At 44.8% G+C, this 20,814-nt stretch overlaps 1 long non-coding RNA gene across 1 annotated transcript; it reads right to left on the reverse strand.

The window, feature by feature from the left end:
• Positions 1 to 1,849: 1,849 nt before the first annotated feature.
• Positions 1,850 to 19,531, reverse strand: LOC310826610. Its single transcript, XR_014555887.1, has 3 exons — positions 19,377 to 19,531; positions 15,779 to 16,169; positions 1,850 to 2,034 (listed from the first exon to the last, which is right to left on the reverse strand). It is a non-coding gene; the product is annotated as an uncharacterized lncRNA (long non-coding RNA).
• Positions 19,532 to 20,814: the final 1,283 nt, after the last annotated feature.

Genomic DNA, 20,814 nt, shown 5'->3' on the forward strand with positions numbered 1-20,814 from the left:
AGCCATATTATTCTGTCTCTTGAATTCGCCCATCTCCCTTCATAGAAGAAACAATTTGGAAGACTCACAACATAAATCAGGGGCCATGCACACAAGGGAGATCGCTGGGAAGTCAGATTTATGATTGCAGTGTGGCAAAGAAATATCTCTTGGCTGCAAAGGAAAATCAAGTATATTTGGGTATTTGCTCAGGTAAGCTGTAAGTCTAGGGATGGCATGTATGTGTGAAGGAACCCGTCTTCTGGGAAATGTATTCACTTGTCAGTCATTGCAGAACACCCTCCCTCATTAAGGAGGGATAGCTCCATAATAACTCTCACACAACACATGCAAAAGGTTCTAGGTTCAATTTGGGCATCCCCAATTAAAGGATCTAAATTGGAATAGTTAGAGTAACAATGGATCAATGGCCTTCACACATGCACATCTAAGTCCTGCCAAATTGTTAGCTGCGTCCAACAAATCCTGACCAATGTGATTAACATGGGGTCAGGATTACTATTTGATATTAACCAGGCTGAAGGCCTTCTCAGTAGTGGCGCCCACCCTATGGAACGCCCTCCCATCAGATGTCAAGGAAATGAACAAATATCTGACTTTTAGAAGACATCTGAAGGCAGCCCTGTTTAGGAAAGTTTTTAATGTTTGATGTTTCATTTTGTTTTTAATATTCTGATGGGAACTGCCCAGAGTGGGCGGGTATAAATTATTATTATTATTATTATTATTATTATTATTATTATTATTATTATTTCTCTTTATAAACCCTAATAACATTTATTATAAAAAAATAAATTGGACTCTCTGCTGCTGCTTTGGATCTGCACTTTAATGTTTGTCTTACATTATTTCTTATTGCTGCCTTGTGCTTTTCTTATGATGAATACAGTTGCATCTTACACGTATCTGTCATGATGAATGAAATAAAAATGTCATTTCGTGTCATTTCGTGTCATTTTGGGGTAGCGTGAAACTTTGGGGAACTTGGAATCGCTTCTTTTCATCCTCCTTTTCACACAGAGGCTCTTACTAGACTCCAAGCTAGAGCTCCTCAGCAAAAAAAAAAAACAGAAAGAAAGGTCATATATAAAAGCAGTAGATGCAGTAGCAATAAAGTAAATGTAGCAGCAATAAAATGTTGCAGGGCCAGTTCTCCCATTAGGCAGGTGCCCCAGGCAATTGATTTTAGATGTCATGAAAGGGGAGCAAATTGTTAGTCATTTAATTTATTTTTATTGCGTTTTTATGGTAAAGAGGGGCTACAAAAGAAACCTGCTTTGGGGGTTTTCTGCCCCAGGTGCCATAATAACTTGGCTGGCCTTGGGCACGACGCTCTTTGACTTTGCGAGGTGGACTTGTGTCAGATGCATAAATCATTTCTACTTGTTTGCACTCTGAGCATTTCTTGGTCAATGAAGGAGGGCAGTGTGGGTCGGACATCCCTTTTTACAGAGGTGCCTGTTCAGTTCTGATCCAACTCTATGATCTAACTCCAGCTCTGTATCCACAGTATTTATTTGAAATATTAGACTTCCTGAAGAGCTTTGGAGTTTGGCTTTGGCAAGAATGCAGACCTCTGGCAGGCGTTGTGTCACTGGGACGAATGCAAGGAAGTGGGAACTGCTGGATCAGTAAAATTGCATATTTGGGAGGGGACAGGAAGCTCAGTGTGACAATGCTCAAAGAGCAGCTAATTGAGAAAGACTGGACTGCTGACATTCAGGAAGTCTGAAAGAGAGTCTTAGCCAAAAAAAAAAAACCATGACAGAGAACAGGTTGCTGGTGTGTTTCTTGTGAGTGTGTGTATGCAGCAGCACATTCAATTAAAAATAAGTAATGGGCAAGGAATGTCAGCTATTCATCATCATCATCATCAAACCTTTATTGGCATCACATACAAACATTCAGAATAAATAGGCCAGTGAGATCTCGTCACCATTTCAACAGTACAGTCATTTGCCAAAGGGAAGAAGAGGCGAGCAATCTATTTCATCTCTGTGGGACTCCAGCAAGGGCAGGATCCTGTAGCGTACTCTGGCGGCAAAAAATCAAATAAAGGAACTTAGCTACTGTCTTGGTGAGCTCCTGGTCTCTCCCTTGTAATAAGAAGCACATAACCTCCATCTCTGGTTTCCATGTTGGGATACAGTGGTGCCTCGGGTTAAGTACTTAATTCGTTCCGGAGGTCCGTACTTAACCTGAAACTGTTCTTAACCTGAAGCACCACTTTAGCTAATGGGGCCTCCTGCGGCTGCGCCGCCGGAGCACTATTTCTGTTCTCATCCTGAAGCAAAGTTCTTAACCTGAAGCAATATTTCTGGGTTAGCGGGGTCTGTAACCTGAAGCGTATGTAACCCGAGGTATCACTGTACATAGATGGTCTAGAAATTGTTGGCGGAGATCATCATACATTTTACATTTAAGGGCCATGTGAGCTAGAGTTTCCACCAGGTGGGCATCGCATGGGCAGATCCTACCTCCTTCTGCCATACCCACAAACCTACCCCAAAGGAGGTTAGAAGGATTAGAATTGAACCTAGCCAGCGAAAAAGCCCTTCTTTTTTGTGGGTTAAACAGAAATCATAAATAATTAAGGTTAAATTCCTGCACCCAAGAGAGTCGAAAATAAAGAGGGGAACATGTTGTTTCCGCAGCTGAGATTAGTTCCTGGCGATCTATGTCCCACAGCCTAGTTTTTAACGTGGCCTTGGTGACCGGGAAAGCCACAGTACCCAGGGGATCCTCTGAAAGACCGAGTTGCCGTAACTTTGTGCAAAACAGTTGTAGGGGAAGGGAAGGAGTCTGACAGAACTTTGCTAAGTAAAGTATCTTTGTCTGCTGAAAAACAAATGTTTAGCCAGCATAAAAGAAAACTCGCCCAGGCAACTGTCTCTAGTTTATGTTGGGTTCCCTCTAAACACAGGGCTGTGTAAGGTACACAGTGTAGGACAGCAAAAATCTTAAATAGAAAGGTTGCCAGCTATTGCAACTATCCAGCAAAGCTTTTGAGAAACTAGGAGTAGCATTTGAATAATCCAGTATTTATAAAAACCAATCCATGAAGCAGAATGCAAGTATTCTGCACTTTTTCCAACATATGTTACCAAAAATGCACCGGGGTGAATAATAATAATAATAATAATAATAATAATAATAATAATAATAATAATTTATTTATACCCCGCCCTCCCCAGCTGAAGCCGGGCTCAGAGCAGTATTGAAAAGTTCTTCAAAACCCTGCATTGCTCCTGGGAAAAGTCTGTGTTCAAGCCATTGCAGGCTCCCACCGCTAAGACAAAAGTCGTAGTTTGGGTTCCGGAAGCCACTTCATGGACCAGCTTTTGTGAAATAAGATTTCCGCCTCCAAATGCTTTCATCTAAGGCGGGAATGGTCAGTTTCTTGAACTGGTTTCACATACTCACATCCACTCTAAAGGAAAGGAGAAGCCTCTGGATTTCAGTTCCTGAGGGGAGGAGTAAATCCAACCAGATTACAAGTGAGATGTGCTGTGCCACTTCCAACAAGAATTTAGCACGAGGGCAAATTGTGTGCAAAATTCAACTCACTGCCAGCATGGGGCATCTCAGGCCCTAGCCTGGGACCTATCCTTGATGCTTGTCCTTCTGTTCCCCCCCCCCCGGGGCATATGAAGTGGAAGACAGAGGGGGCGGGCCGCCCCGGGTGCCACTCTGGGGGGAGGACAAGATGGCTCCTGCCTCCCCCCAGCTGTAGAGCAGCCGAGGGCACGCACAGTCAGTATGGGCGCCGCTCACGTGGCGTCTGTACAGGCTGCCACTCTCCCGTGCCGTCCACATAGGCATCCGTATGGGCTGCCACGTTTGCACACTCTGTAAGGGATGCCACACATGTGCATTCCGTAAGGGATGTCGCGCATGCGCAGTCTGTTTGGGATGCTGCACATGCGCAGTCTGTATGGGATGCCGCCCATGCGCACTCTGTACAGGATACCACACATGCACAGTGTTGGGTTGAAATAAACGACAGATGAGTAGCAAGTGTCGTATGGGAGGCATCTCCCGAGCATGTCTCGGGGAGTCGCTTTTATTGAATATTACAGCATTGCCACATATGTGCTTGTTGCTGATTGGTTAACACAAGTACAAAGCAAGGGTTGCATATAGGCATTAATCACTAATAGATTAAAGGGTGGGAAAGGGAACACAAAACTAGACAGGCATGAAAACCTCCTTATTAAATTATAACTAGTGATTGATATAGCAAGACTTAAACAATTACTAGTGATTGATATAGCAAGGCTTAAAAGGACATAACAAGCACGTTCCATAGATGTGGTCAATCATGGATTAAGAACAGGTCAGGGTACAATGTTTTCATGAACTCAATGTGAACTGAACATTCTAGGGTGATGAAGGAATGTCTCAACTTAGAACGGTTTGTGCAGAATCATGTGCACTAGCAAAATTTCCCATCAGCAGAGTCCATACAGTCTGTCGCACATGCGCAGTCTGTAAGGGATGCCGCACATGCACAGTCTGTACAGGATGCTGCGTGTTCGCAGTCCGTACAGACATTTTGCATGTACCACCGGGTGGCTTGCCCCACCCCTCGGCATCCCGCCCAGGTGCCAGAGAGGGTTCCTCCGCCACTGACCCCCGCCTTAAAAAAAAAACAGTGCTCCAAATCACCATTGGATGGCTGATTTTGGGAGCCACCAGTTTTGTTTCCCATAGCAATGCTTCCTTGAGAACACTGGGGAAATTTAAATGACTGCCTGACATCAGAAACTACATGTGCCAGGTCTTAGCAGCATAGAAGTGTCTCCTCAAACCTGCATCCAGTCTGTCTCGACTGAATCGAAGGTATCAGATAATTATGTAAGCAGAGTTTCTCTTTCCATCTTCAGAACTTTCCGTTGTTGTTTATTTGCTAGTCTTAATTTGAATGCCAAATTCAGGGGGCACACAAGACTTCAAAAAATGCAGTTCGGTTTTTATTAACGTAAGATCATTACTGGATCTTATGCAAAGACCCAAGCATCATTTATCCATTACAAGTCTTCTATGACAAAATGCGTTCTGCATGCAGCAACCTATCACGGAAGGCCCAGATTAATTAGTCCATTTAGTGACTCAAAAACCGCTGGTGATTTGCAAGAACAAATGATTTTTTTAAAAGTACAAAAAGAGGACACCTGAGTCATTTGCACTTTTCTTCATTCTCCTGCTTCTACATAATATCTGAAGCCCCTGCACAGTTTTTCTCCCACACTGCTTGGCTATTTGAGTTGATCTTCCCAGTGTTGGCTCTGCAACGTGACAAAGTTTTGGAAGGATGCAGAAAGGAACAAAGATGATAAGATTACAGAATAGTTATGTACTGAAGTTTTCACCCTGGGCCAGCAGGGGGATACTGTAGATAGTTATGCAAAAAAGGGATCGAAAGTGACGTTCAATGATTGGATAGTTTTAGAAAATTGTTACAGTTACGTTGTACTGGAGCTCTATATAAGCAGGCTGACTGAACCCTTCAGTTCAGTTCTGTTCTGGCCTGTGAATAAACAAGAGCTGGTTGAAGAATCGCTGTGTCGTCTGATATGTTCACCAACAACTTAACACGAATTACTTTGGAATGTGAGGAGAGAGGAGGAGGAAAAGTCTCTGGGTAGTCTCAACCCCAATCAAATGGGTAGAGTGTTTACTTGAGGGGTGCGGAGTGGACGATGTCCACTGTGCCTTGCAAAATTTAACCGGGCTGTATATTAGCTGAGAAGATTTTATTGTGCTTTTGTTGGTGTTGTTTAGTCGTTTAGTTGTGTCCAATTCTTCATGACCCCATGGACCAGAGCACGCCAGGCACTCCTGTCTTCCACTGCTACCCGCAATTTGGTCAAACTCATGCTGGTAGCTTCGAGAACACTGTCCAACCATCTCATCCTCTGTCGTCCCCTTCTCCTTGTGCCCTCCATCTTTCCCAACATCAGGGTCTTTTCCAGGGAGTCTTCTCTTCTCATGAGGTGGCCAAAGTATTGGAGCCTCAGCTTCAGGATCTGTCCTTCCAGTGAGCACTCAGGGCTGATTTCCTTCAGAATGGAGAGGTTTGATCTTCTTGCAGTCCATGGGACTCTCAAGATGACAAGATTACAGAATTACTTTGCAGTGTGAGGGGAGAGGAGGAGGAGAAATCTCTGGGTAGTCTCAGCCCCAATCAAATGGGTAGTGTTTACTTGAGGGGTGTGGAGTGGACGATGTCCACTGTGCCTTGCAAAATTTAACCGGGCTGTATATTAGCTGAGAAGATGTTATTGTGCTTTTGTTGTTGTTGTTTAGTCGTTTAGTCGGATTCTTCGTGACCCCATGGACCAGAGCACGCCAGGCACTCCTGTCTTCCACTGCCTCCTGCAGTTTGGTCAAACTGATGCTGGTAGCTTCGAGAACACTGTCCAACCATCTCATCCTCTGTCCTCCCCTTCTCCTTGTACCCTCAATCTTTCCCAACATCAGGATCTTCTCCAGGGAGTCTTCTCTTCTCATGAGGTGGCCAAAGTACTGGAGCCTCAGCTTCACGATCTCTCCTTCCAGTGAGCACTCAGGGCTGATTTCCTTAAGAATGGATTGGTTTGATCTTCTTGCAGTCCATGGGACTCTCAAGAGTCTCCTCCAGCACCATAATTCAATAATTTGTTTTGCTAGTGTACTTCAAAATGGCTCACATTAGGCCGCGTAATCATATCTGTATTGGTCTCTCCAAATAAAGAGAAAAATGTTTATTGGCTAGATGAATTGTAATCTATGTGAATATGTTCTGTGCAAACTGGGATTTACTCATCATTTTTAACAATATTTTCCAGCCCTGTTGCAAATGTCTCTCTTTTTCAAAATTCTTTCTCCTTGAGTAAATTGCCCTCAGTGATGTCATCATTGAGGTGGATCCAATCGGCTACAGTCTATATGACTTCATTCTATATGGCCACTTATTAGGTAAAATAACTTGCAACTAATCCCAAAAGAAGGCAAAAGCGAAATAGCTACAGAATAAATGGTATTGAACAGTAACTACTAGAAGAAACAATGGGACTTTTTTTTTTTACAGGAGGTATAGTCATACAATGCATAGTCTTACTCAGTTACAATAAATATTTTGTACCCAAAAGGGAGAAGTGGAAAAAATTCAGCTCAACCAAATAAGGCTACAGCTTTTTTTTTTTTTTTACACACAATGCCTTAAAAAGAGACAAATGAACTTGGGGGGGGACTATAAATATAACTATTTTAATATAAAAATGAATTATATAAATATATTTTTAAAAATTACCGTATTTTTCACCCCATAGGACGCACCGGCCCATAGGACGCACCAAGTTTTTTTTTTGGGGGGGGGGAAATAAAGGGGAAAAAAAATATTTTCCCCCCAGGCGCTTGTGGGGCCAGCAGCGGGGAGAAGCGCTCTTCTCCCTCCGCCCACCTTCAGACCAGGTCCGGGGACAGCGGGAAGACGCGCTGCGCCTCCCAGCTGTCCCCGGAGCTTGTGGGGCTGGCAGCGGGGAGAAGTGCTCTTCTCCCCGCCGCCCGCCTGCAGACCAGGTCCAGGGACAGCGGGGAGACGCGCTGCGCCTCCCAGCTGTCTGCGGAGCTTGCGGGGCTGGCAGCGGGGAGAAGCGCTCTTCTCCCTGCCGCCCGCCTTCAGACCAGGTCCAGGGACAGCGGGAAGATGCGCTGCGCCTCCCAGCTGTCCCCCGACCTTGTGGGGCTGGCGCTGGGGCTCTCCTGAAGCCTGGAGAGCGAGAGGGGTCGGTGCGCACCAACCCCTCTCGCTCTCCAGGCTTCAGCGAAAGCCTGCATTCGCCCCATAGGAAGCACACACATTTCCCCTTCATTTTTGGAGGGGGAAAAGTGCGTCCTATAGGGCGAAAAATACGGTAGTGTTGTTGCTCCAGCTCTCTAGAATCAATTGCTAGTCCAAATCAGACATGCATCTAGTATGATGTTTAGAAGCCTACTGAAGACACAACCTAGTTATTTGTGGAAGATCAATTTTATATCTGATGGAATTGCTTTGTTCTTTTTAGAGTTTGTATGAATGGTTTTATTGTTTTTGGAACTCGCACCTGTGTTTTATTCTGCTTTTATCATGCACACTGATTCGGTGGCTTTCTGCTGTGAAGTGGTCTATAAATCGGCATAATAATAATTCTTAAAATCTAGAAATAACCTTTGTTTAAGTGTAACTCTGCACAGAAGCAAAGGCAAGTTAAAGGAGAAGAAAATGCTCCATCTACATTTACTGTGCTCTGTTTTTCTACATTTTCTTCCATGCCCACTTAAAACTCCACACAGACACCAGAGAAGGGTTTGAGTGCAAAAATTGGACCAGCATGATCTAGTGCACACAATATTGGGTATGCCTCTAGATCAGAACTTTCCAAACTGTATCACAACATGTTAGTGTGTCGCTGGACAGGGTTAGGTTAACCTCCGATCTGCTAGTAAAACTGAATTGCCATGTCACAAAATGATGCAAAATTGAGCTACTGTGTCGCGAAATGATGCATGTCCAAAAAGTGTGTCACCATTTTGAAAAGTTTGGAAAGCTCTGCTCTGCTCAGTCCAGTTTTGTCCTTCACCATGAACCCTTAAATACATCACTGGGTATATCCATACTACAGACTTAAACTGCTTTAATCAGTGGTTTTTGGTTGATTATATTCACCAGTACTGTCACCTCTTTTTGCTGTACATGGCAGCCATTTTGTGCTGGCACCCACAGCACTTTTGTGAAGAAATGAGTATCAGCAACTCAGGGGGGTTTTTAACCAAAAAAAGGTACTGGCTATAATAGTAACATATACATTTCTGAGCACAATTCAAAGTGTTGGTGCTCATCTGTAAAACCCTAAATGGCCTTGCCCCAGTATACTTGAAGGAACATCTCCACCCCCATCGTTCAGCCCGGACACTGAGGTCCAGCTCCGAGGGCTTTCTGGCAGTTCCCTCACTGCGAGAAGTGAGGTTATAGGAAACCAGGCAGCGGGCCTTCTTGTTAGTGGCACCCGACCTGTGGAACGCCCTCCCACCAGATGTCAAGGAGATAAACAACTATCTTACTTTTAGAAGACATCTGAAGGCAACCATGTTTAGGGAAGTTTTTAATGTTTGATGTTTTATTGTGTTTTTAATATACTGTTGGGAGCCACCCAAAGTAACTGGGGAAACCCAGCCAGATGGTTGGGGTAGAAATAATAAATTATTATTATATTATATTTCCCAGAGAACATTGGGAAGGGTAGTTCTCCAAGGAGTACAGCTCACCAAACTACAGTTACCTGAATTGTGGGGAGGAAACATAGCTGTCAACTTACAGATTTGAAAATAAGGGACCAGCAGCCTTGAAAATAATGGACCAGCAGCCAAAATAAGGGACCTGCAGCCTCACCTGTTCCAGGCACTCCAGTCTTCCTGTCCTCCTGCAGTCTGGTCAAACTTATGCTGGTAGCTTCGAGAACACCATCCAACCAACTTTGTAACCAGAGGTTCAACTGAATAGAATCTGAATCACATGCACCACAAGGCCTACGCAGCCTCAACGTAAGATGGCTCCCCAGCCTGGCTTTGCACTGCAAAGTTTGCAGCAGCACGTGCAACAAAATGGCGTCCAGCATTCAAAAAAACCCTCAGCTTGCATTAACTAGCCACACACAAGGCATTCAAGCTCCACCCCCTGTCATTCTTAGACTTCTTATTGGGTGAGCAACACAGCCAAGCAACACAGTTGGAGCCTCCCTTCTCCCTGGCCAGCAGGGAGGGAGGGAGAGGAGCTGCTTCCTTTGAAATTTAAGGGACATCATTTAAGAGACATTAAGGGACATCCATCAATAACGGACAGCAGCGGGACATGGCGCTGTAATAAGGGACTGTCCCTTCAAATAAGGAACACTTGACAGCTATGGGAGGAAGTTGATACACAATTTAGCATGTTTAAGATAACTATGTATATCTCTGGTCAGCCTTGCAGGGGGTGTTGAAAGGGTAAATATTATACCACGAATGGATTTTGCAAATTAAAGGTGCTATCTGATTAAAGCATACAGCTTTTGAAATCAATGAACTCAAGTTAGTATAGTGGTACCTCGGGTTAAGAACTTAATTTGTTCTGGAGGTCCGTTCTTAACCTGAAACTGTTCTTAACCTAATGGGGCCTCCTGCTGCCGCCGCACGATTTCTGTTCTCATCCTGAAGCAAAGTTATTAACCTGAGGTACTATTTCTGGGTTAGCGGAGTCTGTAACCTGAAGCGTCTGTAACCTGAAGCGTATGTAACCCGAGGTACCACTGTAGTGGCTAATTTAAGTCCATTAATTTCAATGGTTCTACTTTGAATATGACTTGACCACTCACCAAGCGTAAACCCAACAGAAAAATTATATCCAAATGCTGTTTGCCAAAAGGAAGGTTGTGTGCACACTAGACATTTAGAGTGTGCGCGCACACGCACACAGGATCCTGGGAACTGTTAGTATACCCCTCACATAGCTACAATGTACAGCACCCTTAAAAGAACTATGGGAATAAAGGAAGCATTAAAACAGGGGTCAACAAACTTTTTCAGCAGGGGGCCAGTCCACTGTCCCTCAGACCTTGTGGGGGGCCAGACTATATTTTGAAGGAAAAAACGAATTCCTATGCCCCACAAATAACCCAGAGATGCATTTTAAATAAAAGCGCACATACTCTACTCATGTAAAAACACCAGGCAGGCCCCACAAATAACCCAGAGATGCATTTTAATTAAAAGGACACATTCTACTCATGTAAAAACACGCTGATTCCCGGACTGTTTGCGGGCCGGATTTAGAAGGCAATTGGGCCTGATCTGGCCCCCGAGCCTTAGTTTACCTACCCATGCATTAAAAGAAAAAGCCCTTTATGATTAAAAGAATCATAAAGTGGGGAAAACCCATGAGTGAGAGAGAAGGCACTGTGGCTTTAAAAAAACAAAAAAGAGCTACAAGCATTCAAAAACCTTGTTTATACTTTTCCTCAGGGAGCCAGCATCTCCTGCAGATCCATCTCCCCAAGCCCCATGCTGGGTAATTGACTGGAATGCAGACTTTGAGGGAAGAACGCCATCTACTGAGAAAAGCCCCCAAATTCTGAGGCATTGCTTTGATGCCTGCCCTACCTATCACACCAGCAAGACCTGACAGAAGGAATGAGACAATGGAACTGCCGTTTTTAACACTATAGGAATAGAGAAAGCCAAAAAAAGGGAAGGGAGCGGAAATCATTTCAATGCAATAGCGCTTCTAAATATCCATTGCACATTAGATAAACAAAGTCAGTTTCTCCCTTATATCCTGCTCTGTGGATTTATTTTCCTTTCTGGAAAAAGAGAGAGAGGAGGAATAGGCATGATAGATACCAGAATCTAAATGTCTGGGCTCCAAGAAAAGCACTCTGAGAGAACTATCCTTTGTATCAGAGGAGAGAGAAAAATTGATCTACCCTTTTCTCAAGGATTGGGGGGGGGGGAACATATGCAGAGCAATATTTGCATTCATCAAATGAGGAACCAGCTGCATTGTTGAATGTACAAGAGTGGTGCCCTTTGTTTCATTTTCATTTTTATTTTTTCTCTTTCATTACACTAAATCAGCCAAGTTTGAGGAAAGCTACTCACCGTCTCCCGAAAACACACAAAAAGAATAATCTACAGCTTGCTCCGTCAAGTGTCTCAAGCTTCCTTTAATTACTGGAGTGCCAAAGTGTTTAAATGAAGCTTCCTTCCTCTCGAATGCACACCATCAAGGCACAGTAAAAAAGAAATCAATAAGATTCATTTTATGTTTCTCAACCAGCATCTATCTGCTATATTTCCAGGCACTATTTGCCTTCAAATGGGCAGTGCCTGTACACACATAAAAATACAACTTATCAAGTGTTTACGGAAAAATCTGAGGGCTCCCTTGGACCAAAAACAAAGACACCAACCAGGATAACTTTGAGCAAAACAGCAGCCTGTAGGCTTGGCCTTTATTGATCTGTTGCAATAGGGTGCTCCCCTCACCCGCAGGAGAGAGGAGGGACCCAGAAAAATGGGGTGCAAGGCTTTATAAAGACTTTTGAAATTGTCACCCTGTAGATCAAGACCACCCCCCAGAAACATCATACATACATCACAGAAGGGGTGCAACCTAAGACCACCCCTCAGGTACATCACACCTACATCACAGAAAAGGCGGTCTAAAACAGAAATTTTAATATTGTTTTTCTCCTGTTGTTGTTTATCTCCTGTCTGGCAGATTACTTGATTGGATTTCCTGGGTAGCCTGGCCAGTCTTTTGTAATGATAAATAGTTCCTGGGCCCAGGTCACAGGCTCACACCCTATTCAAACACAGACATACCCTTAAGACAGGATTTGTGAAGGAAAAGACAATGGGGAGGCTTTTCCATTTTGACCTTGCAGAGAAAAGATTTGGTCAGTTTAGGAATCAAAATGGTTCCAGGTTGGCCTTCCTGCGCTGATCTATGTATGTGCTTGGTTAGTACACTTATTAACATTACCATATATCTAAGACCATAAAATTCCTATTACACAAGGAGAGGTGTTTGCCATTGCGAATCCTTTTTCCTGCACATCAGAGGCTGGCTCTTCAGGTATGTTTCGGCCAGGGATGGGGAACCTGAGACCCTCCAGGTGTTTTTTGATGACATCCCCCCTGACCATTGGTCATCATGGATCAGGCTGGTGGGAACAGATGTCAAACAATATCTGGTGAGCTACAGATTCCCCTGATTTATAGTGTTAGGCCGGGCTGAATGTTCTCAAAATAATAACAATTAAAAAAAAACTTTCCAAACAAATGGGGAGGAAGGGGGTTAGATTTTCAGGGAGCAGTGGCAAATTTAAGGGTTGGGATGGAAAACTCACCAGAGCTTCTCTCCTGCTGACCTCCCAGCTCCTCATTGCTACTTGTTATCATTTCTTCACAAAATGCCCCTCTAAGTGACAAGGGGGTGGGTGGGAAGGGCAGTCAGAGAAATAAGGAGGGAATGCAAATTAGTTTTGTCCCCCACTCACACATACAAAAAATCCACAATGGATTGGGAACATTAGCACTCAGCCCAAGATGAGAGAGAACTCCTGTTCACCTCTGTTTTGTTATCATGCATCCAGACCTTCCATGTGTCCCTATTTTCCAGGGATGTCCCTGATTTAGGAAAGCCTGATTTGATCCTGGAATGTCGCACTTTTCCTTAGGATGTCCCTATTTTCATCGGAGAAATGTTGGAGGGTATGGAGTTATCCGAGCCCCGAGCTGTCTTCAGGTAATCCTCTATAGGGAAGGGTGTTTTTTAAATAATAATAATAATAATAATAATTTTTGCTTGTTTAGACCCAGAGACCTCCCCCCAAAATAATTTCACACATGACTCAAATTTTAGTTTTGGTTTTTGGCAGAATTTAGGCCACAATTTTATTGAATACAGAAGGTGAGTGGTTGCATAGGCTCTGGTTCGACTAGCTCCCTGTACTCTTGCAGGCAACGCTGGCCTAGGGCACCAACATAGGGCAGCCGAGGGTGAACACCTGGGAAGGTGAAAAGCCGGGTACAGACTCTGTTCACCACCCAGATGCCCCCCTGGACTCAGGTATGGGCACAACCTCCTCTCCGGCGTTGACCAAATCACTTGAGTCCCTGGATTCCATTATTGGAATACCATTCACATAGGGATGGCGAGAGCGTTCTCCCATCCGTGTCACCTGAACCAGAGCCTATCCGCAACCTTACAAGTTGTGATGATTTGCTACGCAGCAGGCGAAACCCAAATGGCAGCAGCCAATCAGCCAACTGGGGGAAATTCCTGCCGTGCCCCTGTCCCAACGACTGATGATACACGACGGCATAGCAAGGTCAATTGCAAAGCCCTAAAAATAGGGAGGAGTGGGCGGGTGTTCCAAATGCACAAGTTGAATGTGAAAGCTCTGGGTCACATGCATGGGTATATATAGGTCCCTCAATCTGTTTGGACTGCACCCCATTGGTCAGATTGAACCCAACATCGAGGGACCTACTGAAATAAATAAATTAAGGTCTCAATGTACATAGTAAAAGGTAAAGGTAAAGGTACCCCTGCCCGTACGGGCCAGTCTTGACAGACTCTGGGGTTGTGCGCCCATCTCACTTAAGAGGCCAGGGGCCAGCGCTGTCCGGAGACACTTCCAGGTCACGTGGCCAGCGTGACATCGCTGCTCTGGCAAGCCAGAGCCGCACACAGAAACGCCGTTTACCTTCCCGCTGGTAAGCGGTCCCTATTTATCTACTTGCACCCGGAGGTGCTTTCGAACTGCTAGGTTGGCAGGCGCTGGGACCGAGCAGCGGGAGCGCACCCCGCCGCAGGGATTCAAACCGCCGACCTTTCGATCGGCAAGTCCTAGGCGCTGAGGCTTTAACCCACAGCACCACCTGCGTCCCTATGTACATAGTAAAGGTACCAAGCAAACACGTACATATAGGCCACATGTCTGAAGCTGCACAGGAGAGCAGCCATGGAGCCATTTTGACTCCCAGGCTGACCAGGTGTTTTCTCTGCAAGGTCAAATGGAGGCTTCTCCCCATTCACAAATCCTGTCTTAAGGGTATGTCTGTGTATGAATAGGGTATCAATGCAGTAAACATTAACAGGTAACTTGCCAGACAGGAGGTAAACAACCCACTCAGATTATGAGGTAAACAACCCACTCAGATTTCTGCCTTTGCCTTTCTGTGATGTAGGTATGATGTTTCTGGGGTGTGGGCTGGGACTCCAAGGTGGGCAACTTAAAATGTCTATATAAGGGCAGAGACAGCATCTTAAAAAGTAGAGACATCACCTTGCCAACAAAGGTCTGTATAGTAAAAGCTATGGTTTTCCCAGTAGTGATGTATGGAAGTGAAAGCTGGACCATAAAGAAGGCTGATCGCAGAAGAATTGATGTTTTTGAATTATGGTGCTGGAGGAGAGTCCCATGGACTGCAAGAAGATCAAACCTATCCATTCTTGAGGAAATCAGCCCTGAGTGCTCACTTGAAGGACAGATCATGAAGCTGAGGTTCCAATACTTTGGCCACATCATGAGAAGAGAAGACTCCCTGGAAAAGACCCTGATGACCCATAAGGAGAAGGGGACGACAGAGGACGAGATGGTTGGACAATGTTCTCAAAGCTACCAGCATGAGTTTGACCAAACTCCGGGAGGCAGTGGAAGACAGGCATGCCTGGCGTGCTCTGGTCCATGGGGTTACGAAGAGTCAGACACAACCAAACGACTAAACAACAACAACAATATAAAGAGCAGACACACCTTGGTTCTGGTTCCTCCTCCTTTTCCTGTGTGTGAAGGGGGCACCCTGTTGCAACAGTTCAATAAAGATCAGGCTTACAAGCTGGTTTGCTTCTCAGTATTCTCTGTTGGCCTCTGTTTTTCCTCCGACCAATGGAGAACCTACAAAGGACTCTCTAAGGGCTCTTGTGTCCCCCATAAGGGAATAAGGGCAGATTTTTCGTTTATTACACTACCAGTCAGGTGTTGTGGCTAAAACGCAACCACAACACAGGGTGTCAGTCTCCAGGTCTCACCACAACACGTGCCCTCTTTTAGGGAGGACACGATTTATTATGTTGGAAGCTGCCCAGAGTGGCTGGGGCAACCCAGTCAGATGTGTGGGGTATAAATAGTAAAAAAAAAAAAAAAAAGTTATGGAATGGGACGTTCCTGTTTCCATCGGACAAATGTTGAAGAGTAGCTGTGTGACTCACATCGCTTTCTGCTGGAATGCTTTCCAAAGGCCTCACTTTCTAAAGGCCTCACTCTAGTGATAGCTCCTCTGAGACAAGTCAGTTCCAAGTGCCTTTATCTACAGCTGCGATTCAAACTCTGCCTAGCTGGAAGTAAGCCAGGATTCTCACATACCTGCAGAGCTTCAGTCTGATCCTTCCCTGATCTGAGGGCAGCACAGCATCGAGTTTCCCCTCTCCATAATGTGCACTGCAGCATCCCATGGCTTGGCATACTTCTCTACCTCTAGCCAGTGATGTGGAGTCAGAGTTGCACATCGGCAAAGCATATTCGTATCTGTGCACAAGGCTGATTTCTCCTACATTGTTGCAGATGAGAAGGAGCGAGCTCAGCCTGTGCTTTCCCCGGGAACTGAAGTTAGGGGAGTCAAAAATTCAGGAGTTTACAGTGTTGCGTGTCGAGGTCCCCAAGCCACCCCCCAAATAACTCACAACGCACACTTAATTTTTGTTTAAGGTTTTTGGCATAATTTTGGCCACAACTTTATTTAAATACAAAACCGTGAGTGGTTGTTTAGGCATTGGTTAAGACTATCTGTCCCCCCGCCTGGGGACAGAACTGACTTCCGGGCACCACCGAAAGCAAGTCGGGGAGAAATGGAGCTGAGTCACAGACCCTCAATTCTCATCCGCATGCTCCCCGAAGGCTTGCCGGCCCTAGTCCCATTTCAGGGATTGGACGAAAAGATGGCAAGCCCCAGGATTCCTTTAACGGAATTCCCTTTCCGCAGCAACCATGGAGGGGCAGGCCCAGACTATCCTAACCCCTCCTCCACCAATTTATAACCAATGCCTAACCGCAACCTTACAAGTTGTGACGATTTGCTATGCAGTAGGCAAAAACCAAATGGCCCAGCCAATCAGCCAGATGGACAAAATTCCTACCAGGCCCCTGCCCCAACGGCAGACGACCCCATGACAGGCATAGCAAGGTCAATGCAACAACCCCTTACTCAAGGGCAGGTGGGCAGGTGATCCGTTGCACGCAGCAAAGAGAAAGCTCCAGGCTGCGTGCAGAGTATTTAAACATTTTACCCCTCCCACCAAAATTGCAACATAACTTTTACCCCAGCAACCCAGTGAACCAATCACTGCCCCAGGCCATCTTTAGAGACCCTGCCTGGTAGCAGAGGGGTGGCTCAGCAGACCCCACCGCAACACGTACTCTCCATGAAGGAGAACACGCTTTATAAGAATTTTAAGATCTCAAATATAGAATAAATATTCATAAATGCACACATATTTAAATATATGAACCATGTGTCTGAAATAGTATGGGAGAGCAATCCTGAAGCCATTTTGACTCTCCCAATGACCTCAAATATTCCTCTGCAGTAAGGGAAGCAAACCTCCCCATTGTCTTTTCGCTTACAAATCCTGTCTTTTTTTATTTAATTTTTAAATACTGTATATATTTTTATTAAATTTTCATATTTTTCCTTTGCCACATTCATATCAAATCATATCATCACATACAACTTTGTTCATACAGTGGGACCTCGGGTTAAGTACTTAATTCGTTCCGGAGGTCCGTACTTAACCTGAAACTGTTCTTAACCTGAAGCACCACTTTAGCTAATGGGGCCTCCTACTGCTGCTGCACCGCCAGAGCACGATTTCCGTTCTCATCCTGAAGCAATGTTCTTAACCTGAAGCACTATTTGTGGGTTAGCGGAGTCTGTAACCTGAAGCATATGTAACCTGAAGCGTATGCAACCTGAGGTAACACTGTACTGAGCGTTGACTCCCCCTCCTCCCACTCCCTGGCTTTCTTAAACAATACAAATCCTGTCTTAAGGGTGTATTTGTGTATGAATAGGGTGGGCCTGTGACGTGGATTCAGGAACTAAAATATTAACCATCACAAAAGAATGGCCAGGCTGCCCAGGTAATGCAATCAGTGACCATTATCGGGTATCCTGGCAAACGGGATTTCTGCTGTAGACCGCCTTCTGTTGTAGACCACCTCCTTCTGTGATGTATGTATAATGTTTAAGGGGGTGGTGGTCTTGGGCTACAGGGTGGGCAATTTCAAAAGTCTATATAAGGGCTTGAGCGCCATTGTTCAGGGTTCTCCCTCCTGCATGTGGTGAGTGGGGACCCTGTTGCAACAGTTCTTTGAATAAAGATCAGGCTTTTCAATTAATCCTGCCTGGCCTCTGTTATTTCTCCTACCAATATTTATTTCTCCTACCACTTAAGGACTCTATATGGGCTGTGGAATACCTCATAAGGGAAAAGGAGCAGGGTTTTTTAAAATATAACAACAGCTTGAAGGCTCTAGTCCATGGGTAGGCAAACTAAGGCCCGGGGGCTGGATCCGGCCCAATCACCTTCTAAATCCGGCCCACGGACGGTCCGGGAACCAGTGTGTTTTTACATGAGTAGAATGTGTCCTTTTATTTAAAATGCATCTCTGGGTTATTTGTGGGGCCTGCCTGGTGTTTTTACATGAGTAGAGTATGTGCTTTTATTTAAAATGCATCTCTGGGTTATTTGTGGGGCATAGGAATTCGTTCATTTCCCCCCCCCCAAAAAAAAAAAAAATGTCCGGCCCCCCACAAGGTCTGAGGGACAGTGGACCGGCCCCCCACTATAAAAGTTTGCTGATCCCTGCTCTAGTCTATCTACTTGCACTGAGGAAATGTGAGTTGTATGATACCACGGCAAACAATAGATATGTTTCACAACTGCAACAGTTTCATTAGATCTAACTTATGTTTTAATATTATCACACAAATTAAAGCTAGCTGCATCTATATCCTTCTGGGTTTATAGCAGTAATTTCCCACAACTCTGTTAATTAACTTCCCAAGTGCAAGGCATTCATATTCAGAGGCTTCTCGTGAATCCAGCCCTTATTTATTCCCTGTGCTTTTCTACCAACGCACTTCACAGTTTAAAAGAACGACTAAACTTACATAGCCATTTAATTATGCAATATGAAAAGGGCAGAAATGACAGGAAGGGAAAAGGGAAATAGTCAAAATAAGGTATGCTGGCCACTCCATGAGACAGTGGCAGTAGGTTCTAGATAGGCTACTGTCTCACCTTTGTTAAGTATAATGGTTTAATTGAAGTGAAATGAGAATGCCTAAATGTGTACTGCTGAAAAGATTTAACATGGGGATTTTCCATGAGGCTATACTGAAAGCAAGAAGAGCGCTCTCTGAGCTGTAACTAGTGTTTATGGAAGACAATCTTACTCGGCTACGAGTGATCGCCAAAGAAGAAAATATTTCTTTAAGTAGTCTGACAGCCATTCTTCCCTAAAGTAAGGAAACTTGTATAGCACTTGCGAATCTCCAAAGTTGAACTAGTTGAAGGAAGGTAAAAAAATTGAAAATAATCCTCCCATCAGATGTCAAGGAAATAAACAACTATCTGACTTTTAGAAGACACCTGAAGGCAGCCCTGTTTAGGGAAGTTTTAATGTCTGATGTTTTATTGTAGTTTTAATATTTTGTTGGAAGCCACCCAGAGTGGCTGGGGAAACCCAGCCAGATGGGCGGAAAATAAATAAATAAATAAATAAATAAATAAATAATAAAAAAAATACCTGTTGGTTAGTTTTTCTTCTCTGTGCTGAGAGTAAACCTTTGATCATGTGATGAAGGTAAAAAGGTAACAGTAAAGGACCCCTGACAGTTAAGTCCAGTCGCGAATGACTCTGGGGTTGCAGCGCTCATCTCGCTTTACAGATCGAGTGTTACGTATTGGGTTTAACACATTTTATGTTACAAGGCACATTCTAACCAATCGCAGAAGCGTTGGTAGACGAACGTTCTAATGGAAGTAAACACATGCTCTTTTAACTGTCAACTGTCAACGGTCAGTTCGTGCTTGGGATTATTATTGTGTTGTTCTGTCAGTTTGGTTCTTGTGTTCCTATGAGTGAGCTGTTGTCACTGACAAATGTTGAATAAATTTAGTTGAGGAACTTATACTGCCTTGGGCTTCTGACCTTTTCTGAACATTTAACGTTGGTGACGAGGATGGGATAGATGAGCTCCCACCGGCTGCCAGAGACCCAAGATTGCAACACAGCACCGCCGCCTGCCGCCTCACAGTAAGCACGACCTCACCGCCACGCTGGACTCAGCAAATAGTCCCGCAAATGAGACCGTGCCTGTTGCATCTTCGCAACCACCCACAATCGCACAGATCTGACGATGGCTACCAGTCATAGTTGGCCGCCACTGGACTTCGATATGAGCCATCCTGCAAAATGGCCGCAGTGGCGAACATTTAACATCGAGGGAGCCGGCGTTTGTCCGCAGACAGTTTTTCCAGGTCATGTGGCAAACCAGAGCAGCGCATGGAAATGCCATTTACCTTCCCGCCAGAGTGGTACCTATTTATCTTCTTGCACTTGACCTGCTTTCAAACTGCTAGGTTGGCAGGAGCTGCGACTGAGCAACGGGAGCTCACCCCGTTGCGGGGATTCGAACCGCCGACCTTCCGATCTGCAAGCCCAAGAGGCTCAGTGGTTTAGACCACAGCACCACCTGCATCCCCGGTGATGAAGGTATTGAGTTGCAAATTCACCACCTTGAAAGGGTGGCAGCTGTTAATCTCTCTGAAAGCTAGAGAGACAACAATGAGCTGCATAGCCTAAGGCCAAAGGTGGCTGGAATGCAGGTTGGAATGGGGTAGTAGTGACACAGTTTAGATTATTTGAGTCTTGTTTCTAAGATGATGCTGAGCCTATGCTGGGCAGCACAAGACATTGTATGGATATTTTGGTTACGTCTGTGATGCTTATGTTTTGTTTCAAAGAGTTCTGCCAGTAAAAGTTTGAATAATGCTTTTGTGGACCTGGACAATTATTCATTTCCAAAAGGAGTAAGTTCTTATGCTTCCAGTTGCTTCAAACTGAGCAATATTAATATCTGCAACAATCTTTCTCTCTGATACAGCCAGGTGGAACAGTTGCTGGTGGAGATCATCCCTGGAACAAAACAGTCCGTCAGTCCTTCAGCTGATATGGCTACTAA

This window comes from Podarcis gaigeae (assembly GCF_964106915.1).
Source record: "Podarcis gaigeae genome assembly, chromosome: 10".
NCBI lineage: Eukaryota > Metazoa > Chordata > Lepidosauria > Squamata > Lacertidae > Podarcis > Podarcis gaigeae.